The sequence below is a fragment of the Bos taurus genome, chromosome 23, assembly GCF_002263795.3.
Source record: "Bos taurus isolate L1 Dominette 01449 registration number 42190680 breed Hereford chromosome 23, ARS-UCD2.0, whole genome shotgun sequence".
Taxonomy (NCBI): domain Eukaryota; kingdom Metazoa; phylum Chordata; class Mammalia; order Artiodactyla; family Bovidae; genus Bos; species Bos taurus.
Genome location: NC_037350.1, coordinates 37,889,151 through 37,897,377, shown reverse-complemented (window position 1 = coordinate 37,897,377; position 8,227 = coordinate 37,889,151). Strand labels below are relative to the sequence as shown.

At 47.5% G+C, this 8,227-nt stretch overlaps 1 long non-coding RNA gene across 1 annotated transcript; it reads left to right on the top strand.

Moving 5' to 3' along the window:
- Positions 1-2,975: 2,975 nt before the first annotated feature.
- Positions 2,976-7,789, top strand: LOC132343641 (uncharacterized). The gene is made up of 3 exons (XR_009492571.1): positions 2,976-3,064; positions 3,585-5,927; positions 6,378-7,789. It is a non-coding gene; the product is annotated as an uncharacterized lncRNA (long non-coding RNA).
- The last annotated feature ends 438 nt before the right edge of the window (positions 7,790-8,227 follow it).

The following is an 8,227-nucleotide window of genomic DNA, read 5'->3' as shown; positions in this document are numbered from 1 at the left end:
ACTAACTAACAGTAATGAACTAAACTGGGATCTCTCAGTCCAAACAAACAACTGGGTGTGTTGATGGGGGGAGTGCAGGCGTGATCCTAGGTCAATACATCTTGTAGTCACTTTTTTCTACATTTTACACACAATCTGGGCATTTTGCATGAGACTTTTGGTATTTCCTCATCATTTGGGGACTTTTAGGACTTCTAGTGGGGAAAGTCCTCTCTCTGATTCAGCCTCACAAAGTACCAGGAGGAGGTTGGGAGGCTAGGAGCTCCTGGAAGTTTCCATGGACCTGTGATATACCCAATTTCACCCTTGGGCATTTCCCTAGAGATAAAGAGGAGGAGTAGCTTTTTATTTAGGAGACTCTTGTCCCTGCTGCTGCTAAGTCACTTCAGTCGTGATCAACTCTGTGCGACCCCATAGACAGCAGCCCACCAGGCTCCTCCGTCCCTGGGATTCTCCAGGCAAGAATACTGGAGTGGATTGCAATCATTTCCTTCTCCAATGCATGCAAGTGAAAAGTGAAAGTGAAGCCACTCAGTCGTGTCTGACTCTTAGCGACCCCATGGACTGTAGCCTACCAGTCCAAGACAGAGTGGCTGGCCTTTGCTGCTCAGACTCACTGGTTTGATGACAGTGAGTCCTGGCTGGTTGCAGCCAGCTCAGGACAGGGGGTGCTGATGTGCTAGTATCTTCCACAGGTTTGGGCCATTTAGCCCTTTCTTAAGGCTCCTCCGTCCATGGGATTCTCCAGGCAAGAGTACTGGAGTGGGTTGCCATTTTCTTCTCCACTCTTATCCCTAGATTGACCAAAAATATATCTATCTAGATGTCACCCAAAACTGGTAAGAACTGAAGTGCTAAACTGAGTTTGGTTCCAGTCCAAATGTGTTCCTCATGTTCAGTAGGAAATCAAAGACTGAATGGATGTACAAATGGGATGCTTTGAAATACTTTGCCACACCCAACACCCCCCACCACACACACACACACACATAAACTATTTCATAATTTACCAGGTGGAAACGATTTACAGGATACTCTTTGAGAGGGAATTAGATTAAGTCAGGCAGCAACTTTAAAAATCAATAAAAGCAAGCTCACATTTTGTCATGTTACCCTTCATCACTATCCACCCAGACAAAGCAGCCGAAGTGTTTGCACAGACAGGACTAGTAGAAAGTAGCATTTCCTCTGCGTGGAGCTTGGGGAGCGGGTGGGGAGTAAATGGTCTCCTTTGTAGGCATGAGTGAGATTAGTATGAAGGGGACTATAAATATTAATATGCTTTTCTCTTCTGCATTTCTGTATACACACTTTCATTTGGAAGTTTCTACCGAAGGGTTGGGGTAGGATAGAAAACATTAAGTTTATTCAAGCAGAAATTCAAAGAGAAAGTGTATTTAGCCTTCGGCATTCAAAATTGAGAAACACAATAGAGTGAAAAATGGACTTGGTAGAGAAGGGGGAGAGAGAAAGCAAATTTTCTAAATTGTTTTAGTATACTAGGAACCAAGCCCAGGGGCTTAGATTTTGTATTTTTTCTCATAACACAGATAAGATTCCCCCTTTGCTATGATCATCAGGCCATTACATTTGTTGCCCTAGAGTAGAAAGGAGGGTATGCCATAGTGGGAAAGGTATAGATGGAAGATTCTGAGCTTTTAAGAAAAATCTGGAGGTTGGATTTTCTCAGAGAGACTCATGGGAATTGTTGAGAGACCCCAAGAAAGCAAGTTTCAACATCAAGATCCCACTCTTTATCCTTGCTGCTGCTGCTGCTGCTGCTAAGTCGCTTCAGTCATGTCCGACTCTGTGCAACCCCATAGACAGCAGCCCACCAGGCTCCCCAGTCCCTAGGATTCTCCAGGCAAGAACACTGGGTTGCCAAGGAGTGGGTTGCCATTTCCTTCTCCAGTGCATGAAAGTGAAAAGTGAAAGTGAAGTCGCTCAGTCATGTCCGACTCTTCACGACCCATGGACTACAGCCTACCAGGCTCCTCTGCCCATGGGATTTTCCAGGCAAGAGTACTGGAGTGGGTTGCCATTGCCTTCTCCAACTCGTTATCCTTAGGATGTGGGAAATCTCTTGAAATGAGAAAGGTGTGGGAAATCCAGCTGACTCCGGGTTAGTGGTCAGTTCCCAGGATGTAGCAGGGAGCTCTGTCCCCCTCACCCCGGGGGAAGGGAAGTGTCATCAGTGGAAAGGGCAGGACAGGTCTTCCAACATCCCCCTGCCCGGGGGTGTACATGGGGATTCCAGAAGAACTTGGTGCATGTGTGAAGATGCAGCGGGGACCGGCACAGGCTCTCAGGGGGCCTTAAGAAAGGGCCAAATGGCCCAAACCTGTGGAAGATACTAGCACATCAGCCCCCCTGCCCAGAGCTGGCTGCAACCAGCCACGACTCACTGGTCATCAAACCAGGAGCAGCAAAGGCCAGCCACTCTGTCTTGGAAGACAGCTAGCTGGGCTACAGAGGACCTCACTTCCAGGAGGGCACATGCTATCTGGCAGAGGAGCAGAGTCAGGGATGGGAAATCTGAGAGACCCAAAGAGGCAGAGGTCAACCTAAACATCAAACAGCTCAGAGACTCTTAAATAAAAGGAGAAGTCCCCTGCTCTCCCTGCCTGCACCACCCAGCAGACAGGGGCTCGCGACACAGTAAGGACCATAGAGAGGCCACCTTTCCCTTGTGTAGCGGGAGCTCCACAATTTGAGATTCGGTTCCACTGGCTTCAAGAAAAGTCAAAGTCAGCTACATGTATAAATGGAAATTTCTGAGCTTTGGGAAAAGTCGACATCCCTGATTTGAAGAGCATAACAGTTCATTCTTTAACGATGTTATTTTGTGTTGTGGTATTAGTTTTATACTGTGTTACATGTTCACGTATAACCTAGACATCTTTTACAAAATTTTCAAGTTGACAAGCACGTGTAGCAGGTCGTTTTGTCTCCTCCTTCTCCTGCCGTGTCTAGGTCATCCAGACACGTACCCACCCTGGGGCAGGTCAGAGGAGCGCTCCTTGGCTACCCAGGAAGAGGCAGGAATAGAACCACTGGAGACGGGGTAAGAGAGGGCCACAGGGAGAAGGGGGCACTCAGACCTGTGGGCGAGGGAGGAGAGGGAGCCTGTTCAGGATGAAGACTCTTCTCCTGAGGTGTGGAAGGGAGGCAGCCACGCAGGTGGCCATAGGAAGAAAGAGTGAAGATGTCTGTGTGTGCGTGGGGAGCGGGAGAAGCCACCTGAATATTCTAGAAGCCTCTGCCTAGTCTCTGACCAAGGGGAATTATGGATTGCATGAGCCTATACTGTACATCCTACCAGATACTCTGTGTGTGTGGGGGGGGTGGGGTGGGGGTGTGGGTGTGGGTGTGGGTGTGTAGAGAGAGAGAAACAGTAAGACTGACTAGTCAGGTATTTCCTGGGAAAGGACATACTGTCCCTCTTCCCAACGTGAAAGGCAAGGTCACAAGTTTACACCACACAAAGAACCCCGGAAATACATTTTGTAATGTTAATCTTTTATATAATTTGGAGCAATTTCCACAGCTAAGTAATATTTAACTCTCGCTTTCTTTTCTAATAGGGAAACAAAGTGTATGCCACGAAGATACTGCCGGTGAGAAACAGAAAGTGACAATTTTCAAAGTCATTTTAGACCAGACCCATTTGCTTGTATGGATGTGTGTGTGTTTACAACAGCCATGCTCCCCCCGGCAAAGTAAAATACACTGGAAATGGGGGAGTATGGCGTAGGGTGGGGTGAAGAAGAACGTGGCAATGTTTTCAGTTCCTGAATAACAGTCCCCGACTCGCCAGTGAGACACTGGACCACAGGCAGGATGAATGTTTGGGTCTGGACAACTGACTCCGTTGGTTGATTTTTGCTACCTTGGCCCAAACAAGCATGTCCACTATCTTTCTTCTTGCTCCTGAATCTCAGCGTGATCAAGTATCAAGAGACAAGCAAGCAGCCAAATGGAGCAAAGAGAAGAGCGATCATTGCAAAGAATTCCTGTGGGGTTCACTGGGGTTTTCAGAAAGTAAGGGATGCTCATGGTTGTGAGTGGACGTCCGACTTACCTGCTGTAGGTGAAGGTGGTTCTTCCTACAGAACGCTCTCTCCAGAAAGACATCCCCTCTCTGGGACGTGAGGTGGAGTAGAAGGACTAACCATCTAAAATTGTCAGCTATGTCATTTCTTTTCAGCATTAACTCATTTCAGCCTGAAAATCTTGACAATGCAAATTTGTTCTCCAGCGGGGGAGAGAGAATGGGAGAAAGAAACAATATTCCTGCCTTTAATCTGGTGAGAATAATCAGGAAGGATGGGTGAGAGGCACCACGCGTTCTGTGCTGTGCTTTTGAAAAGAGAACAAAACACCATGTCCAGAGATAAATTGTCATCGTCTGAAGCTCCAGTTTTCTTACAAATTCTTAAGGAAATGTTGCCCCCTTCTGGACAAAAGGTACAATAGACAGCCGCCACAGCCTTGCCATCCAACCTGTTTATAAATTCATCTACCTGCGTTAGTCAGGAAGGGTTTTGCTCTGGTGTCTTTTCTGTCACTATGCCTAGACAACACTAATTCACTTTTAAAAAGTCACTATACCAGCACGAATCATATGCATAAGAGATCAGAAAGCCCATTTTACCAATTAGACAGATTCTTCAAAACAGGAATAATCAATCACGCTGACGAAGTTTACCAGATTTTTTCAATCTCACTCACAGCCTCCTTACCTTCTATAGGACTTGAGGAGAGGTGGATAGAGTCTCAATCAAGTTTTCATTTATCTCTCACTGTTTATTTTATTATTTAGTTTTAAAATTAATACTCTCTTTCAAAAATGGGTTGAAATTAGGCGTTTGGAATTAACATAGACACACTAACTATATATATAACAGATAGCCAACAAAGACCTACTGTGTAGCACAGAGAACTGTGTTCGGTATTTTATAGTAACCTATAAGAGAAAAAAATCTGAAAAAGAATAGACATATATATGTGTGGATAACTGAATCACTTTGCTTCACTCCTGAAATTAATATGACATTGTAAAGCAACTATGCTTCAATTTAACAAGACAGAAAGAAATGGGTTCGGGTTTGCTTAGCTAAATAACCTTGAATTTGATTTTTTCAATAGATTTTAGTATTTTAAAGTCATATACTTGGAGCATTAGAAAAATGAAATGCCAAAGCTGATATCCTGACCCGAGTTATAAGATGCCCATGCTTTACCTTCATAGCACGGCCCTCCCGGTAGTCACTGTTCACCAGCAAACGTGTTGTCAATACACAAGGCAAATGAATGCACATGTGTTTCTATTTGACCACCTATGTATTTGCTCCTCTAAAGAAAAATCATAATCGAAGAAGGAACCGGCAGCCTGCCCAGGACACGCCACCACCCCAAAAGCAGAAAGTCATCTTTCTGCTGTTGAAGTCTCTAATGTGAAGAAGCCTGCAAGCCCAGAAAGCTTATTTCTCAGCTGAGTGACCACAGCAGAAAGGACCCACATTCTTGTCTAAGCCCTGTAACTGCAGGCTTCTATGGTAAGGCCAATATCTGCCTTCGTGCAGAACTGCCAGAGGGGTTAGGGAAACGAGATACCATTTCTCTGAGAAACTCTGCTCATTTCTGTGAGCCCATGACTGATGGTGATTGACAACCCTGCACACCTGCAATCAAGGATGCCCCGTATTTATCCCAGGGCAACACCTGCGAGGAGACCGGCTCTCACTCCCTGAGCGCGTCCCGCAGAAGGCTGGCAGAGTGTCTCCTGGTCCTCTCTTCCCTAAAGCTCCGGGAAGGCGGCCAGGAGCCCGGTCACCTCACCCCTGTGCGGCAGTCCTGTGCAAGCATGTCTCTTCTGTGCTCACCTTCTGGCCGGAGGCAACAGCAGGGTCCTCTTCGTGAAGGAGGTAAGTGCAAGGGGAGGAGAGAAGGTGAATTGCTGAGACCCCCAGGCATGCACTTCTGTTTGTCGCCTACCAGACCCTGCCTGAGATAACTACAGTAGATATCACCTGTAAGGCCACTGGTCAGGGTGTGTGTCATGACAGGCCCCCTGGGGGTGCTAAGACAGGCACAGAGAGGCCGCCCGACGCCTGCCTCGTGTAAATCTCAAATTGCTAGCTGCACTGCTGACTTTAAAAGCATTGTCTCAAAGGGCGACTTGCAGCCTTTCAGTGGCGGCAGCTCTAGCGGGGGCCTCGAGTGACTGCTCGGAAAAGCACAAAGGGAACGAACGGGGGGTGGGATGGTGTTCTTAGAAATCCTGTTTTGAATTGGGAAGTTCCTGGTGCAGAAATGTCTTTGGTGCGGGTGATAATCTGGGCCTGCAGGCGCTAAATTGATTCACTGTCCTGCAGACACCCAGGGGCTGAGTATCAGGGAACAAATGCATTCATCATGGCAGGGCCCGTGTGCCAAGGCGCAATAAAGACCATGCTCGCCGCGGCGGGGAGCGTGGGGACCTCGCCGCAGACCACACGCGCCGGAGTCGCTCTCTGAAGTCTCATTACTAAGTATGTGTGTATGTAGCGGGGGGTGATGGAGGGGGTTCCATCTGACTTTCTCTGAAAACATGCATTTAGAAATAAATGTATTTACACTTCACTTTATGTTTTCAAAAAGGAGGAGGGTGGAATCTTTGGACCAGAGTCGTTACAGATTAAAAACACACACACACGCACCCGGACACAGACACGCACACACACACACATGCACGCACGCACAAAAGCTTTCAGGGAGAAACAGAAAATAATGTTTAGCAATTACGGTCCACAGCTGCTGTGGTTCCAATGTGCGCGTTCTACACAGGTGCGGCCATTATAACAATGAATAGCGCGCATTAAAGGTGCCATCCATAGGGGTAATAATACTGGGGTTGAAAAGGTATTTTCATTTGCGGCCTGATGTTAGGCAGAAAATAAAATAAGGCGTTTCACAGCCAGCCTGATGGCTCAGCTGCCACACGGGAGGCCCAAGCCTGAGATTAATCTAGGACTCTTATGTGAGCAGCTGATGGTGGGAACCTGGCAATGGGTACCTGGAGGGACCACCAGCTCGCTCCCCGATTCTTCAAAAAGCCTGCTGTTTGGGGAAACTGAGGCACCCCGCAGTTTACAATGTGAGCAGCATCAGCCGGTGTGAGATCCAGCCCTCCCTACCACCCACTAGTCTCTGGATGCTGGAAATGTTGGGGAAAATATTACAGAGACAGCGTCCCAATGGATGGAGGGGGAGAATGAACCCCGCAGGGGAGCGGGGAGGATTCTCTACCTCGGGCCTCCTCTCTCTGGCTGCTGTCTCCGTACCCCAGAAACGCCCTTCCCAGGGTGCGGCTTCCAAGGCTCGGGCAGCCTGTGTTTCTCACTTCTCCCTTTGAATGCCCAGCAGCTAATGGGTACCATATTCTCCCGAATTCACTTGCCAGAATTTCTCAAATTGCTAAACTTGTCTGCCTGGGTGGAAAAAAAAAGTCTTTAGGCAATTCCTACAGGTTGATAGCTGGAAAGCTGAGGAAGGGGTGCAGAGGACTGGGGTTGGGGGGAGGGTGGTGATGAGAGAGTGAGCTCTAGAATCGGAAAAAAAAAAAAGACCAGATCCCAGTGCCATCACATGGGAGCTCCGTGACCATGGGAACCCTATGTCAACCCCCTGAACTGCTGCAAAATGGGGGTGTTAGGATCTACCGCAGAGGACAGTAAGAAGTTCCAGTGAGACCAAGGATTTGAAGACTACACCAAGCCCAGACCAATAGTTGGTGAGTAGCTGTCATTTCTCCATGTTTATTTTCCTGAGTGGGTCTGTGGATAACTTGAGTGATTTTTTGGCAAGAAATGGAAATCTACATCAAGCAGAAAAAAAGACATTAATAGCTGTGTACATATTACTCAGTACCGTAGTCCACTTCAGAGCAAAGATGGTAGGCTGCCTGGAGGTGGTGGTTTTTCAAGTTTAAAGCTCAGTGAAGTCATTGTTTTCATCTTGTCTACTTTTAACAGGGGGTAAAAACAAACAATAAAATAGTGCATGTTGTGGGGTGAATTTAAAAACAAAATGCTCAGTTTCCATCAGATCCAGGTGGGTGCTGGCCCGGCTACCATGAGCAGGGTTGGCTTTTCCAGGGCCCGAGTGAAGAGTGGTCTGGAAGCCGCCAACCTCGTGTGGGGGAGGCCCAGGGACGTGTGGCCATGCAGACCCCACCAGGCTGAGC